General features: G+C 50.0%; 1 protein-coding gene across 1 annotated transcript in view; it reads right to left on the bottom strand.

The window, feature by feature from the left end:
- Positions 1-10,774, bottom strand: part of FAM110A (family with sequence similarity 110 member A) — a 35,227-nt gene extending 24,453 nt beyond the window's left edge. The window contains exon 1 of the mRNA XM_063147420.1: positions 10,744-10,774. The gene's annotated coding sequence lies outside the window, so the exon portion shown is untranslated. The remainder of the gene's footprint in view (positions 1-10,743) is intronic.
- Positions 10,775-17,414: the final 6,640 nt, after the last annotated feature.

Genomic DNA, 17,414 nt, shown 5'->3' with positions numbered 1-17,414 from the left:
AGGGCTTTGTTTCCAGACCCCTGATCATCCTCGTTGCCCTCCTCTGAACACGTTCCAGCTTGTCTGCATCCTTCTTGAAGTGTGGTGCCCAGAACTGGACAATACTCTAGATGAGGCCTAACCAGATCTGACCCAGGGGCATCCCACATCATGGATCCTGTCCTTAGCCTTAGCACAGAACAGCCAGATGCACGTTCAGCTCAGAATGGAACCAGACGTTTCACTATTAACACTATTTCTTCTTAAAGGTAAGTCTTCAGAAAGAGTTTTCAACCATCTTTGGATGGCATAAGAACATAAGAAGAACCATGCTGGATCAGACTAAGGGCCTATCCAGTCCAGCATTCTGTTCACACAGTGGCCAACCAGCTGCCCACAGGAAACCCATAATAGGTGCAATACCACCCTCCTGCCCATGTTTGCCAGCAACTGGTCTGTATAGGCTTATTGACTCTGATACTGGAGGTAGCATAAAGCCATCAGGACTAAGCCATTGATAGCCTTCTCCTCCAAGAATTTGTTTGACCCCCTTTTAGAGCCATCCAAATCAGCGGCCATCACTACATCTTGTGGTAGTGAGTTCCATAGTTTAACTCTATGCCGCGTGAAGAAGCCCTTCCTTTTATTAGTCCTGGATCTCCCACCAGTCAGCTTTATGGGATGACCCCTTTGGGTTCTAGTATTTTGCGAGGGGGAGAAAAATGTCTCCCTATCCATCCACTTTCTCTACACCAGCCATAATTTTGTGCACCTCTATCACATCTGTCCTTACCCTCCTTTTCTCCTACACAATCCCAGCTGTTGTAGCCTTCCCTCATAGGGGAGATGTTCCAGCCCCTTGATCATTTTAGTTGCCCTTTTCTGCACTTTTTCCAGCTCTGCAATATCTTTTTTCTTTTCTTTTTTAGTGTGGGTGTCCCTTTTGGGGCAAAGATGGGTGTCTGTCCCTCCCTCCCTCCCTCCCTCCCTCTCTCCCTCCCCCATCTCTCTCTCTCTCTCTCTCTCTCTCACACACACACACACACCACACACACACACACACACACACCCCAGTGCAGGTTTTCTGCACCAAAGCCACCCCAGAAGCAGCCAAGCCTGACTGATGGTCACCTCTTGTCTGCCAGTCTCTGGGTTTTCCTGTAAGAAAGCACAAGTTTGCACCAAGTCCAAGCCTATACATCTCCAGTTAAAAGGACAGGAAGTTGGGGGAACCCCTTTTGGAGAAATTGTGCAAGCCAAAATGGACAATATCAAGCCATATGGACCACTTAAGTGTCAATGCTGGCATCCTTTCAACCATCTATCTTTTTGAGGGGCGCTTCTTGGCACCCCAGTTTTTCTGACTAAAGTGGGCTGACCAATCTGTACCGGGGGAAATGCCATTGGTGTGTGTTTCTGGATGAGTTAACACAGCATGTATGGACATGATTGTGGAATAAAAACATTTGGCAGAAAGCCTGAGATTCCCCTCTTTAACAATGAGAACTAGTAACTTAATTCTGGGTTCTGAACCAACCTCTGTTTGTGTGGTCATGCCTTTTCTAAACCCCAGGTCTGTATTTAAATGGTATGTTGTTTTAATCATCCCATAACGTCAGGATTTATTTTAGCAGCTCGGCTCACCCGATCCGAAGACACAGTGCTTGCACACAAAAAGGTGGGGGGAGGAGGAGGAGGAGGAGGAAATTGGCCACACCCAAAGCAACCGAACGTGCAGAAAGTTTAGAGGTGTCTTGGAGTGGATAATTACCAACTCTCCTCCTGTGCCTCAGTAGATTAGATCTTTACACCCAGTTCCTGTCCCTCTGGTCTCAGCCTCTGCAAACATACCATGCGAGGCATTCCTGAAGGCAAGGAGGAGACAGGAAGAAAAAGCGGGGAACGCTCCTAAGAGAGCTATGTAGATGGCCTTCCTGGAGGGCAGGTCTGGGAGGAGAATGTCTGATGAGCATCGAGAGCAAGGCAACTTGAGAAGCAGGCCTAAACATTTATTTATATTCATAGGCCACCCTAACCCAAAGGCTCAAGGTGAACACCAAAACATCAATTATAAAAAGAAACCCCCTACGGTTAGGAAGCTACCATTGGGACCTGCAACAAAATACTGCAGTGTGAAGTGCGTCTGTTGTGTGCCAGCCAGCCAGCCAGGCCCTTTTTCACAATACTCTATTCCATTGCCCTTTCCCACTGATTTCCCACATCCCCAAACAGTAAGTCAGCATCCCATAGCCCCTGAGCATGTTCAGTCCTCATTCAGGTGTGTACAGGGGCGGTAGGGGGGATGAATGGCCATATACTGTATAGTATATTTCTTCTGCAAATCTAGAAATTTCCTTAAACCTGCAGTGATCTCTGTCGTGATGGAGACAATTGTCCACATAAAGAAAAGTTCAGTGTTAGTATAACTTGTGCCCATCCAGATGTTTTGGCCTACAGCTCCCATGATCCCTCACTGTCATAGAATAGCAGAGTTGGAAGGGGCCTACAAGGCCATCGAGTCCAACCCCCTGCTCAATGCAGGAATCCACCCTAAAGCATCCCTGACAGATGCTTGTCCAGCTGACTCTTGAAGACCTCTAGTGTGGGAGAGCCCACAACCTCCCTAGGTAACTGATTCGATTGTCGTACTGCTCTAACAGTCAGGAAGTTTTTCCTGATGTCCAGCTGGAATCTGGCTTCCTTTAACTTGAGCCCGTTATTCCGTGTCTTGCACTCTGGGAGGATCGAGAAGAGATCGTGGCCCTCCTCTGTGTGACAACCTTTTAAGTATTTGAAGAGTGCTCTCATGTCTCCCCTCCATCTTCTCTTCTCCAGGCTAAACATGCCCAGTTCTTTCAGTCTCTCTTCATAGGGCTTTGTTTCCAGACCCCTGATCATCCTGGTTGCCCTCTTCTGAACACGCTCCAGCTTGTCTGCGTCCTTCTTGAATTGTGGAGCCCAGAACTGGACGCAATACTCTAGATGAGGCCTAACCAGGGCTGAATAGAGAGGAACCAGTACCTCGCGCGATTTGGAAGCTATACTTCTATTAATGCAGCCCAAAATAGCATTTGTCTTTCTTGCAGCCACATCGCACTGCTGGCTCATATTCAGCCTATGATCTACAACAATTCCAAGATCCCTCTTGTTCGTAGCATTGCTGAGCCAAGTATCCCTCATCTTGTAACTGTGCATTTGGTTTCTATTTCCTAAATGTAGAACTTGGCATTTATCCCTATTAAATTTCATTCTGTTGTTTTCAGTCCATCAGTCTATCAAGTCTATCAAAGTCTATCAAGATCACTTTGAAGTTTGTTTCTGTCTTCCAGGGTATTAGCTATCCCACCCAATTTTGTGTCATCTGCAAATTTGATCAGCGTTCCCTGCACCTCCTCGTCCAAATCATTAATAAAAATGTTGGCTGTCCACTATGTTGGTTGGGGCTCATGGGACCTGTAGGCCAAAACATCTGGAGGGCCTCAACATGCCCATCCCAGGTATGCAGAATATGTGTCGAACCAGCATCACCTCCGCACGCAGCTACAGCCACGGAGAATAACTGGGCCTTTTCATATCTGCATCGAGATCCAGGGGCAACTGGCCATGATTCACAGCTGATAGCAGAGGAGGACAATGAATCCCACTTCCTTTCACAATCGATGTGTGATTAACTCACACACACAATGGCATTCCCACAAGCTTAAAAGCACAGAGGGCTGATCTCTGGAGAGTCCCTTCCCCCCCCCCCCTTCAGCATGATTCATTGTGGGTGTTCCAGTCCCACAAAGCCCCTATTGTGAGTCCAACCTGATTGAGAGTACGTAAGAGCATCAGAAGAGCTGGATCAGACAAAGGGTCCTTCTAGACCAGCACTCTGCTCACACAGTGTCCAACCAGCTGCCCACAAGCAAGAAATCTAGAGTATTGTGTCCAGTTCTGGGCTCCACAATTCAAGAAGGATGCAGACAAGCTGGAGCGTGTTCAGAGGAGGGCAACCAGGATGATCAGGGGTCTGGAAACAAAGCCCTATGAAGAGAGACTGAAAGAACTGGGCCTGTTTAGCCTGGAGAAGAGAAGATGGAGGGGAGACATGAGAGCCCTCTTCAAATACTTAAAAGATTGTCACACAGAGGAGGGCCAGGATCTCTTCTCGATCCTCCCAGAGTGCAGGACACGGAATAGAACAGGCTCAAGTTAAAGGAAGCCAGATTCCAGCTGGACATCAGGAAAAACTTCCTGGCTGTTAGAGCAGTACGACAATGAAATTAGTTACCTTGGGAGGTTGTGGGCTCTCCCACACTGGAGGCCTTCAAGAGGCAGCTGGACAACCCTCTGTCAGGGATGCTTTAGGGTGGATTCCTGCATTGAGCAGGGGGTTGGACTCAATGGCCTTGTAGGCCCCTTCCAACTCTGCTATTCTAAGATTCTGTGATTCTATGAAATGGTGCAACAGCACCCATGTTCCCCAGCAACTGGTGTAATAGGCAGTAAGCCAAGCTAAGGATATGTAACTTGCCATAGGGACGACCATGACGCCCCCAGCCATGATAAGCTCAGCTTCCTTGACGTCAGGAGCAAGTCGGACACAGGGCTCTCTCTGCTGTTGGCTGAACTGCTCTGATCCCAGGGAAAAGGCAGAAGGTCTCGAAAGGGAAGTTAGTAGAAGAATCCTGGGCCTCAGAAAGTGGGACAGTCGATCCAGGGAAGGAGATGGGCGGGCTGAGGGAAGGAGGGAATACTCCAAAGGAATGGGAAGGCCAGAAGCAGGAAACTGGGGCAGGAAAGCAGTTTAGAGGGGAGATTTGGGTGTTGCAGAAATGAAGGGACACAGGTAAGCCCCAGTGATGCAAAAGCTTTTGAAGACATGCCTTGTCGTTTTGCTTTTTTATGGATATTTTAATATTTGTTCCACCCTTATAATTATACTGCACATTTGGATTAACAGGATTATATTATATAAGATGTTCATTGTTCTGTGTGAAGTGCCCCTAAAGAAGCGGATTTCAAAACGCATTGGGCCAATAAAATCTTTTATTTTTGTGCACCCTTGAGAGTTCATCGCCCCACGCCCTTCCACCAACCGCCACTGTTATTTCTTTCCTGCCGTTGGTGCTTTCTAGGGCTGTGCTCCGCTCCGTTTCGGATCCCCGAATCCGAAGTGGAGCGGGCTGATCCGGACCTCTGAAGCCCGGTTCCGAAGCGGATCGGGGGAGGTCCGGATCAGCACGAAGCGGTTCGGAACGGTCCGAACCAATTCGGACCATTCCGAAGCTCCGGCCGTGGCCTGTTTCCGCCTTGAGGCCTGGGCCTTAGTTGAAGCTGCCGCCTGGGCCACAATGGACACAGGTAAGTTGGGGGGAGGGGGGCTTACCTGGCTCCACCACCACAATCCGTGCGGCGACAGAGCCAGGTAAAGGGGGAAGGGGCCTACCTGGCACCAGCGCACGCCGCTGCCGCGGTCCATGCGGCAGCGGACGGCGAAGCCAGGTAAGGGAGGAGGGGGACCTATTCAGCCCCCATTTTGTCCCCCGTTCCCCACTTACCTACCTCCGCCACCCGCCGCCCGGATCCGGTTCTGGAGTGGATCGGGGGAGGGTTGGATCGACCCAAACCGGTTCAGGCCTGATCCGGAAGGTCCGGATCGGGCCCCAAACCGGTTCAGGGTGGTGGTGCACAGCCCTACTGCTTCCCCTTCTGTTCATTTCTCAAAGTCTCACTCAGCCATGAAGTTTACGGACTGACTTTGGGCCAGTTACCCTCTCTCAGCTGTGTCCACCTCACAGGGTTGTTGTGAGGAAAGATCAGGGGATGGGAAGTGAGGGGGAGAGAACAGCGTACCGTGCCCAGAGTTCATTGAAACAAGTGTGGGATCAAAAGGTAATAAATAAATATTGATTACTCAGGTAAAACTTCTGGCTTCTTAATCCCAGCCACAAATCCCTGGCTGAACACTGAATTGGAAATAAATCTGTGTGGTGCAAACCTGGTAATATGATTAAAGGGCAGTATAATCATACTTATGAATAAATAGGTGGTTTTGAACCTCGACTGGCGTGTTCTGTTCGAAACCCTGCTCAGCCGTGAAATCCCTCGGCCCCGTTTCTCAGCCAGGCCCTACCTTACAAGGTTGTTGTGAAAATAAACTGGGACAGGGACATTTAACTCAGAAGCTGGTCGAGGGTCCTGAATTAAGAAGACAGAATGATAGAAAAGGTTCCATGAAAGAAAAAATACGTTTTGCCCATTCTGACAATTTTGGAAGGAGGGGCATTTCGGATGATCATAGAATCATAGAATAGCAGAGTTGGAAGGGGCCTACAAGGCCATCGAGTCCAACCCCCTGCTCAATGCAGAAATCCACCCTAAAGCATCCCTGACAGATGGTTGTCCAGCTGCCTCTTGAAGGCCTCTAGTGTGGGAGAGCCCACAACCTCCCTAGGTCACTGGTTCCACCGTCACACTGCTCTAACAGTCAGGAAGTTTTTCCTGATGTCCAGCCGGAATCTGGCTTCCTGTAACTTGAGCCCGTTATTCCGTGTCCTGCACTCTGGGAGGATCAAGAAGAGATCCTGGCCCTCCTTTGTGTGACAACCTTTTAAGTATTTGAAGAGTGCTCTCATGTCTCCCCTCAATCTCCTCTTCTCCAGGCTGATGAAATCAGCGTATGGGGAAAAGATTCACAAACACACCTGAGCCTCACTCGACAGCTCTTTTTACTCTTTAAAGGATAATCTTGTCCAGTTCTGCCCTTAAATTATGGTATTACAACTCTGGGTGCCAATTAAAAAAGAAAAAAAATCAATTCAATTCCTGCCTCTAAATGGTCACAAGAATCTTTCTCAGAGCTGTGAGGATGAAGGCAAAGCATTTTGCCAGTCAAGGACCCTAATAATAATAATGATTAAGGTCCTTCAGCTAGTAGCTATAAAGCATCACCCATATCCTGCCAGCAAAGCCCTCAAATTGTCCTATATCCTGTTTATTGTTATGCATTATGGGGTTTTTTTCCCTTTTCAATATTTGTATTGTACTTTATATATATATTTTAAACTGCATTTTAAAATGGCATTTTAATTTATTTATTTTAACTGGCTGTAAGTGGTGTTGGAGGAAAATTCTGAGAGTGTCGTGGACTGCAAGAAGATCAAACCAGTCCATACGCCAGGGAATGAAGCCAGACTGCTCACTTGAGGGAATGGTATTAAAGGCAAAACTGAAGTACTTTGGCCACATAATGAGAAGACAGGACACCCTGGAGAAGATGATGATGCTAGGGAAAGTGGAAGGCAATAGGAAGAGGGGCCGACCAAGGGCAAGATGGAGGGATGATATTCTGGAGGTGACAGACTTGACCTTGGGGGAGCTGGGGGTGGTGACGGCCGACAGAAAGCTCTGGCGTGGGCTGGTCCATGAAGTCACGAAGAGTCGGAAGCGACTGAACGAGTAAACAACAAAAATCTGCCCAGAGAAGATTAGCTATTGGGCAGATTACAAAGATACTAAATAAATAATTTTAAAAAACCACCCTTCAAATCTTCACCACTAAAGCCCTTCTGACTACACCCCATGCATCCCAACCCACCTTTTCCAAGGTGTCTGCAATTGTGGGAGATAACTATGAAAGTATCCCCAGGAGGTGAATTTGCCCAGAAAAAAAAAGAGAACAAAATCCCACCACATTTGACTGGCAAAAATGAGTTCTTTGGCCTTCAGTGCCGTTGAACACTTCCTAAATTGCCTGCCACCAGTGTCCTCCTATTCCTGCTCTGCTTGTGCAAACAGAGAGAAGTCGTTTGAATCTTGTGCCAGGAAATTGTCGGCCTTCAAAACAAAGCTTGTTAATCAGTAACACGTGCTGCTTTCTGCATCCAGAGAGCTTCGGCTATTGGGCGGTATTAAAAAAATGTAATAAATAAAATCCATCTGCTTGGTTCTAAGTGCTCCCTTCTGATCCTGATGGCGTGTGTGTGTGTGTGTGTGTGTGTGTGTGTATTTTTGCAGTTTGGAATGTCATGTGTGTAGGGGGTAAGAGTGTGGTTCTGAAAAGAGGAGATCCGAGCAAATTAACTGCCCCAAAGGGATTGTAGCTTAGATGATTTTTCAAAGGGATTAGAGAAATTCAGTGAGGACGTGTTCAGGGGGGATATCAAAGGATGTTAGTCATGATGGAGCATCCATATCCAGAAGCTGTCTACCTCTACAGACAAGATGCTGGAGGCAAACAAATGTGGGCGGCCGTGTTTTCATGGCGTGCTTGTGAGCCTGCCAGAGGCATCTAAATGTATGGGGGTGAGTTGACCCCCATACATTGTAGGGCAGGGAGGAAGGCACTCCCACTCCCGTCTTTGATATCAGAATGATGCCATTCAAAAGGAAGGTTGTCATCAAACCAAGGTGCAAAACACCCCGGATAGCTTCGTTAGAGACGTAAACCCGGACAGGATTCACCACTCCACTGACTTCAGAGCCACCAGCATCCACTGAATCCTGTGGTCCTACAGAGAGTATCCCAGGGACCACGAGATACGGCAGAGTTTGAAGCCATAGACACTGCTACAACTTCGGGAGGGGACACTTGAATACAGCTCTTCCCTTCCATCAGGGCACTCTTGGCTTCAGGGAATATCTGATCATGTTTGACTACAGCCAAAGAACAGCTACCCCCCAACCCGGTGCTCTCCAGATGAGTTGGCCAACACAGCGCAGGCAGCTGGCTGGGGATTATGGGAGTTGCAGTCCAACACATACAGAGGGCATCGGGTTGGGAAAGGCTGAAATAGGTGGGGGAAAGATGACAATATTTGATGTTTCAGCCCTAAAGAAGACCAAAAATATTGGCCCTGCCTGTTACCGGTTTCCGCTTAGCCTACGCCTCTGGGTTTGTAGGGGAAGGAGTAAAATCTCAGGGGAAGGGGGCAGGTTCAAAGTGGCGGGGAGGCTATTTTCTGCGTGGCTCTTTTGCCGTTTGCTCTGCCCCCTTAGCCTCCATCCTAAGGCTCCAGACACAAGCAAGCTCTCCTCTTGACCCCCGCCCCCGGTGAATCCTCTGCCATCTAGGTCCCATCAAACTCCATCCTCTGGTCTGCTAGGCTCCCCCCCCTTAAGCTCCCCGTCTTCACCCACTGCATCTCAGGAGACCCGGCAGTCCCGATCACGTCCACATCAGGGACTTTTGTGAGTGTGTGTGAGACAGATGCATGTATTGCGAAACACAACCCTGCGCGTTTATTTATGCAAAAGCAAGGGAGACAACATTCCAAATGCAATTCTTTCGAGGTGCATCTATAAACATCGTCCGGGATTTGCCTGTCTGCGCCAGCTGTTTGCACATGCTCTGCTCTCCCCTTCTCTTCTCAGGGCCGGTGCTACCATAGAGGCCACTCAGGCGGCCGCCTAGAGCGCCAAGCTAAGAGGGGCGCTGGGCACTTTAAAATAAATTTAGCCATTTCAAGTTTTGTGCTTCTTATTTTTTCCAGGAAACATATGTTCTTTAAAATCAAAGTTGGCATTTTGCGGGGCGGGGGGTGAAAGTAGCTCACCTTGCCTAGGGCGCAAAATAGCCTGGCACCGTGTCCGGCTGGTCTCGCCCTCTTCGAGAAAACTGCATGCGTAAACCCTCCATTTGGCTGCCCCATCTCCGTAAGCAATTCACAATGCAACCCCACACCTCCTGACCGAGAAGCAAGGCCCACGGCGTCCATTGAGGCTTCCTTGCTAAAAGTTTAGGATTACAGCCTTCGCGCTCCACAGAGTTCAGATAACAACAGGGTTATTTAGCAAATTTAAAAGAAAACACTTGTATAAATCATCCCCCCTCCCCCAGCCCGGCAACTTCTAAAGAGTGAGCCAATTTACAGGGTGAAAAAGAAGCAGCAATTCCGCCCTCTCTCAGAAAGTATCTGCTCCACCTCCCATTTTTCAGAAGCATACAAGATCTATGTTGGAAAAAGCCAACAAAAGTCAACAGGGTCCAGGCAAAAGGCAAAGAACTGCACACACCCCAGTATCTCTCAGGCAATGATTTGAACCCCGGATTTACTGAGGGAAGGAACAGTTTTGGGAGGTCCAGGCTAAGGAATTCTGCAACTTTTGTCACGACAAAGTATAATTCCTCACCATTTAGAAAACTCACTTCATACTTTTAAATACCACCACGCCTTACATGTCAAAGCATGTCACTAGTCCTCAATAACACCGTCTCCAGTGCTTCCAAAGTCAGCCAAGTTGGGTTTTTTGAGATCCGCCCACTGGGCTCCCTGCTGTGACAAGCTGAAAGTGACGAAAAAGAAGGACAGACATGGGCTTATATCAAGCCTGAATATTAGTCCAACCAGCTCAGTCGCCTTTTCCGACTGGCAACTCCTCTCCAGGGTCTCAAGCCAAGATCTTTCCACATCCCAGGGCTATCACCTAAGATCTCTTTTAACTGGAGATCAAAACTGGGACTGACCTGCAAAGCATACTCTCTACTACCCCTGAGCAACTCTGCTAAAACCCCTTGAGCCTCGAGGGGTAGGTGCTCGACCTGTTGAATGTCTGCCTGCAACACCACAGCTGAAGCTGTACTGGGCGCTGCGGGTTGGAAAGTAACAGCCTTGTGCTACTAAGATCTGTAAAAAAAAAAAAAAGAAGAAGAAGTACAGCTGGAAAGGACGCCTTGCTCTTGTGGTCTTCCGCTCCCCAGATTATCGCTTCTAAGAGAAATCTATAAACCGTCTGATCAGAGAGAAAGGGAGAAAGAGAGAAACTGCTGGCATTTTTTACCTGTTCCCAATAAATTTCGGAGAGCAGCAGGCAGGAGCGTTCCTCTCCCCAGTAATAGCCTGCTGGTTTCTGTGCAGGCGTGTGTTAAACTTACCAGCTGACCTGAGAGCTCAGGTAACCTGATTGCACAACTTCCTGTTTACACTCACCTGGGGAATTTCCCTTCCTGTCCTTTTGCCCCGGCAGCAGGGAGATCAGAGGGCAGGGAAAGAGCGAAGCACATGTGCCTTCAGTGCACCTGGGAACCAATTACAGGGAGGTGGGGAGGGGGCTGCCAAGAAATTCAGCAGGGAAGGGGCAACCCTAGATTTCGCAGCCAAGCATGATGCGCTCAGGCTTCGTGGAAAACCCACTTGCCCATGCTGCTCGTCCACAGCTCTTGCGTGGCTTGCCCCCACCCCCCAGGGATGGTCCTTTGTGTCTAGTGCCGGACTTGGGGGAGCCCCAGGGGGGAGGTGTTGCCAGCTGATCTGCCACATCGCACGCTTTTCAGCTCGTTCTCCGGCTGATGCGTTCAGACACACTGAACATTCAAAGACAGACAGCTGCCCCTCCTACGGTTCCTCTGTGCCCTTGGCGGATTGCGAAGCGTGACCTAGAAAGAGTAGAAAATGAGTGCAGGAGGAGAGAGGGGGGAGGAAGAGGGGGAGGGTTCGGTAGGGGGGCCTTCAGTGGCCGTGCATGGGGTAAGGTGCGCCCTCTGCGGATCACAGCCACTGGAAGGAATGGCCTTTGACATGTCCCCGCGGGGGACCGTAGAGAGACACAGACGATAAGGGATGGCTAATCGGAGCAAGAAACGCAGGCAGCAGGACGCCACATTTCATGCGCACCCAGCTTCGCTCTGCAACCTGTTCTTTGTGCCAAGGGTAGGCCCAGGAACATGTGCGCTGGGTGATGGTGTGCTGTGTGTGTGTGTGTGTGATCACCCGAGGAAGGGGCCACAGCTCAGTGGTGCTCCTTTGAGTGCAGAACCTTCCTGAGACCACTGGCTGTCAGAAGAGAGCAGTCTTCCCCAACCTGGTGACCTCCAAGGTGATGGACTACAAGCTCATGAACAATTGCAGTCCAGGACATCTGGTGGGCACCAGGATGGCGAAGGCTGGCCTAGACAAGGCTGGGCTAAACGGCCCAATGGTCTGAAGTAGGCAGCTTCGTAGGCTCATACGACTCCCAGGGTGTTAACGAGTCGCAGCAAAACCATCAAAGCAGCTCCCAAAAGATGAAGGGTGCAATCCTACGCACATTTAGGAATAGTGGCAGTTGTACGGCCTTTCTCCGTTTAGCATGCGTAGAATTGCATTCTAACTGGTTTATTATGGCTCAAGCATTCACGGGCGAGCATCCATTTCTGCAGACGCATAAAGTGTTACGCTCCACTTTGCAGGTATGCCCATATACATGGGTGTTGCGGGGAGGGGATGGAAAACACGAGGGTTCACACGGTAATTCATTACGTGCAAGAAGGACAGTCTGTGATCCATTTCAGTTCAATAGGTTCCTAATGGAAAGGGCTCGCTTCAAATCTTGCTCCTGCCAGGAATATGGCAGGGAAACTGAGGCCAGCTGCTTTTCTCACACATGCATGTCCACCCTCAGGGCCGGTGCTACCATAGAGGCCACTCAGTTGGCTGCCTAGAGTGCCAAGCTAAGAGGGGCGCAGCACAGCACTCATGCGCATTGTTGGCTGTGAGCTGGCCCAGCCCGGCCCGAGGATTCAGCTGGGCCTGGGTGGGCAAGATGGCGCCCCGCGCCCGCCCAGCTGAAGTGAAGCCAGGGACACTGGGGGGGGGGCGCTCCACGTTCGGACTTCCTCCTGGAAGCCCCGCTCTAGCCGCCCGGAAGCCACCCTCCCAGAGCCGGGAGGCCGCCGCCAGAAGAAGAAAAAGCACGTGGCGAGCTCGAACCTGGCTCAAGCCAGCCTCTGCCTTATTCCCGAGGAAAGGGCACCGGGTCGCCTCGCCTCTCTCCTCAAACAGGCCGCAATGTCCAGGCAGGCGGGCAAGCAGGACTCCCTCTCCCTTCCCCCAGGAAAGCTAGGGACTTGTGGACTCCTCGCAAGGCAAACTCTCCTGTAGGGGTGTGCACAGACCCCCCAATCCGCTTCGTGGCCCGATCCGGAAAATCCTCTTCGCGCCGCTCTGCCCGTCTCCCGCTCCGCGGAGCGAGATCCGGCTTCGCCGCCGTAACTATATGGACGGCGGCAGCGGCAGCAGCGCAAGATAAGCCAGCCAGCCACCCCGCCCCCTTACCTTCCTCCATCACGGGCTTCAATTGAGGCCCCGGTTGAAGCCGGAAGAGGCCTCGGCCTTCACTTCCGCCTTCAACCAGGGCCTCAATTGAAGCCCGCGATGGAGGAAGGTAAGCGTCCCTCCTCCCTGCTCCCTTACCTGGCGCTGCCACCGCATGGATGGCGGCGCCGGCAGCGACAAATTAGTCCCCCTCCCCCCCACTTACCTGCAGGCGAAGCTCCGGATTGAGGCAATCCTCTTCACCTCGATCCGCAGCCCCCCTGACTCTCTTCGCCTCCGCCTTTTCCAGAGGCGAGTTAGGCCGCCTCGCTCCTGCTTCTCTGAACCGAAGAGAAGCGGAGCACATCCCTACTCTCCTGCTTCCCGATCCTGCGCGCATGGATCAACGGGATTTGCCTCCGAGAAAGCATTGCACTGGGAGGCACCAGTGCGGCCCGATCCACCTATGCCTCCTTACTCGGAAGCCTTATTCCCCTGAGGAAATATGCGAAGGGGATCCGGACGCCAGGCTGCATAGCAGGTTGCGTTCGCACGGAAGTAAGTCCCGGTGAATTCCAGACAGCTCGGTCCCAAATCGAAATGAGCCAGTCCCAGCTCTCCACTCGGCGCACACGTTCGGACTTCTGCACAATTTGGATGTGTGTGTGTGTGTGTGTGTGTGTACAAGTAGCTCGCCTTGCCTGGGGCGCAAAATAGCCTGGCACCAGCCCTGTCCACCCTGTGCTGCAAGATGGTGGTCATAAAATGGGATAATAAGACGGGTTGTTGAAAAGATCACTTGGATATTCCCTGTGCAAGGTTTTGAGTTAATAGATCATGCAAACACAAAAAGCACTGTTGAGCAGCGTTATGGGGCCGGGGGCTGGCCACCAGGCAGTGGAGGCTGGTGCCTCTCATGGCAGTGGGGCAGTGAATCCAATCCTGGTTTCAGTCAGAAGAACCAGTCAGTACGCTAAAGAGACAATCCACAGTGTTTCACATTCACACTCTTTCACACCTGAGATCGCTCCTTTAGAGCAGGGGTCCCCAACCCCTGCTCAAAAGGAACCGGGCCACGCAGGTGAGCTGCTTTCTCCCACCCACCCCCACCCCCACCCCAGTGTACCTGGGTGTGGGGCGCCATCTCGCCTGCCTAGCCGAAGTGAAGCCAGGACGACTTCCGGGCACGCCGTTCCAAAGCCGCCCGCCCACCCCAGCCGAAGCGAAGCCAGGATGCTGGGGTGGGGGTGGGGGCTTCCCAAAACAATCCCCTCAACCCCCCACCCCCCCGGTCCCTGGAAAAATTGTCTTCCACCAAACCAGTCCATGGTGCCAAAAAGGTTGGGGACCACTGCTTTAGAGTTCTCACTAATTCTGACTAGAGATCTCCAGAAATATTGAAGCCATGAAGGGGGTGGGAAAACAGGTGCCCCCCCCCCATTTTCCTTTGGAAGTTTCACACTTTGCAGGACTGCCTGGTCCAGTACACCTCTATCATGACTCAAAATTATGGCTGGTATGGAGGATGTGGATAGGGAGACATTTTTCTCCATCTCTCCCATAATACTAGAACCCAAAAGGGTCATCATCCCATGAAGCCGATTAGTGAGAGATTCAGGACAAATAAAAGGACGGACGTTTTCGCACAGCACAGAGTTAACCTCTGGAATTCGCTACCACAAGATGGATAGCTTTATAAAGCAGTTGGATAGATTCCAGGAGAAGAAGTCCATCGTTGGTTACTAGTCCTGATGGCTATGTGCTACCTTCAGAGGCAGTAAGCTTGTGTGCACCAGTTGATGGGGAACATGGGTGGGAGGGTGCTGTTGCACCAGGTCCTGCTTGTTCATCCCTGGCCGATGGCTGGTTGGCCACTGTGTGAACAGAGTGTTAGCCTAAATGGACCCTTGGTCTGATCCAGCTGGGCTCTTCTAGTGTCCTTATTTTCTTTTGTTCTTAAGAATGCCCATGAAAATTATGGGGGAAATGTCTGTTTTGTGATGCTGAAATGGTAGAGTTTTTCTGTCACTTACTTCGTCAGCTGCTCCCCTTGCCAAATCTTTATGGTAATCTCCCTTCCTTCACTCCATTAATAAAAGGAGACCACATGGCTCCCAATTCACTCCAGAATCCAATATAAACTTCTCCTGTCGACCTTCAAAGCTTTTCACGGTCTAGCTCCTGCCTATCTCTCCTCTCTCATCTCACACTATTGCCCCGCTCGTGCTCTTCGCTCCTCTGATGCCATGTTTCTCACCTGCCCAAGGGCCTCTACTTCCCTTGCTCGGCTTCGTCCATTTTCCTCTGCTGCCCCTCATGCCTGGAACGCTCTTCCAGAACACTTGAGAACCACCAACTCAATCACAGCTTTTAAAACACAGCTAAAAACTTTTCTTTTCCCTATAGCTTTTAAACTTTGAGTTTGTTCTGACTCTATACTGTTAGCTTCACCCTACCCGGTGCCTGTTCACACTTCCCTGTGCCTGTTTGCATTCTCTCTCCCTCCTTATTGCTTACTACTACTTTATTAGATTGTAAGCCTATGCGGCAGGGTCTTGCTATTTACTGTGTTATCTGTACAGAACCATGTACATCGATGGTGCTATATAAATAAATAAATAATAATAATAATAATAAAGTTCTTTCAGAATATTTGTACGTATACAATGCACGTACAGTGTAGCTTCAAAAAGAGTTTGTTCAGTCTGTTGTCATAGAATCATAGAACAGCAGAGTTGGAAGGGGCCTACAAGGCCATCGAGTCCAGCCCGCTGCTCAATGCAGGAATCCACCCTAAAGCATCCCTGACAGAGGGTTGTCCAGCTGCCTCTTGAAGGCCTCTAGTGTGGGAGAGCCCACAACCTCCCTAGGGAACTGATTCCATTGTCGCACTGCTCTAACAGTCAGGAAGTTTTTCCTCATGTCCAGCTGGAATCTGGCTTCCTTTAACTTGAGCCCGTTATTCCGTGTCCTGCACTCTGGGAGGATCGAGAAGAGATCCTGGCCCTCCTCTGTGTGACAACCTTTTAAGTATTTGAAGAGTGCTATCATGTCTCCCCTCCATCTTCTCTTCTCCAGGCTAAACATGCCCAGTTCTTTCCGTCTCTCTTCATAGGGCTTTGTTTCCAGACCCCTGATCATCCTGGTTGCCCTCCTCTGAACACGCTCCTGCTTGTCTGCGTCCTTCTTGAATTGTGGAGCCCAGAACTGGACACAATACTAGATGAGGCCTAACCAGGGCCAAATAGAGAGGAACCAGTACCTCACACGATTTGGAAGCTATACTTTGTGTTCCATTACACTGTCAGGAGCAAGGGAGAAAACCCATGTTCTTCCAGCAATGGTGGAAATCAGAGAGAGAGAGAGAGAGAGAGAGAGAGAGAGAGAAAGAGAAAGAGAGAGGGGGGCTGGGGGAAGGAAAGGGAGGAACAAAAAGAAGACATCACGGGAAACCACACTGTAGGCAATAAAGATCCTAAGGCTAGTTGTATTTAAAATTACCATGCATGTAGTTGGAAGAAAACCACTGCCAACCTTCCCAGCACATGTGCATGGGGTGGAAAATATATGACTACTTCCTTCATGGAAGTGCGTTTAGAGATTGCAGAACCTATGAAGCGTCCTTGACTTTCATTTCATTCTGATGTTCTTTACAATTTATTATTTATTTATTGCATTTATACCCCAGCCATTTTTCCTCCAAGGAACCCAAGGCTGCGTACATAATCCTCCTCCTCGTTTTAGCCTCACAACAACAACCCTGTGAGGTAGGCTGGGCTGAGAGTCTGTGACTGGCCCAAAGTCACCCAGTGGGTTTCCATGGCTGAATGGGGACTAGTTCTCCTGACTCACAGTCCAACACTTTAGCCATTACACCACACTGGCTCTTTAGAAGTACTAATACAAAAATAAAATAACCCTCCCCTCCCTGCTAATCAATTATGGTCCCTCCAAAGTTGGAAAACATGGATTTCACCCTTGGTCATAGAAAGAGCCCAGTGGCCCAGCTTGCTGTCAGCTGTTTCTTAGAGTGGTCTGCTGGGTGCCTCTAGGAAACCTATAAGCAGCCCATGAAGGCACGAATCATCCTCCGTTGTTTGTCCCCCATCTCCTGGTATTTAGAGGTATACTACCCCTGAACATGGAGGTTCTAGTCACGTGTCACAGCTGTTGATAGACTAATATCAGATCTAGGTGATCAAAATCATAATAGTTAATGCATATAAGACAGCTCTTGATCACTCAAAACACTTTTGCAGACATCATTTCAGTGCTCCTTACAACAACCCTGTATGGTAGGCCAATATTATTATCACCATATTGCCAAGGAGAAGGACTGAGGCTTGCCCAAGAACACCCAGTGAGTTCATGGCTAGCTGTGTGTGTCCTCATCCATGGCTCACACTCTTCAGCACAACGCTGTGCCTTCTCTGTGAAATA

This window comes from Elgaria multicarinata, chromosome 1, assembly GCF_023053635.1.
Source record: "Elgaria multicarinata webbii isolate HBS135686 ecotype San Diego chromosome 1, rElgMul1.1.pri, whole genome shotgun sequence".
NCBI classification, from domain to species: domain Eukaryota; kingdom Metazoa; phylum Chordata; class Lepidosauria; order Squamata; family Anguidae; genus Elgaria; species Elgaria multicarinata.
This window is presented reverse-complemented; position numbering and strand designations above follow the sequence as displayed.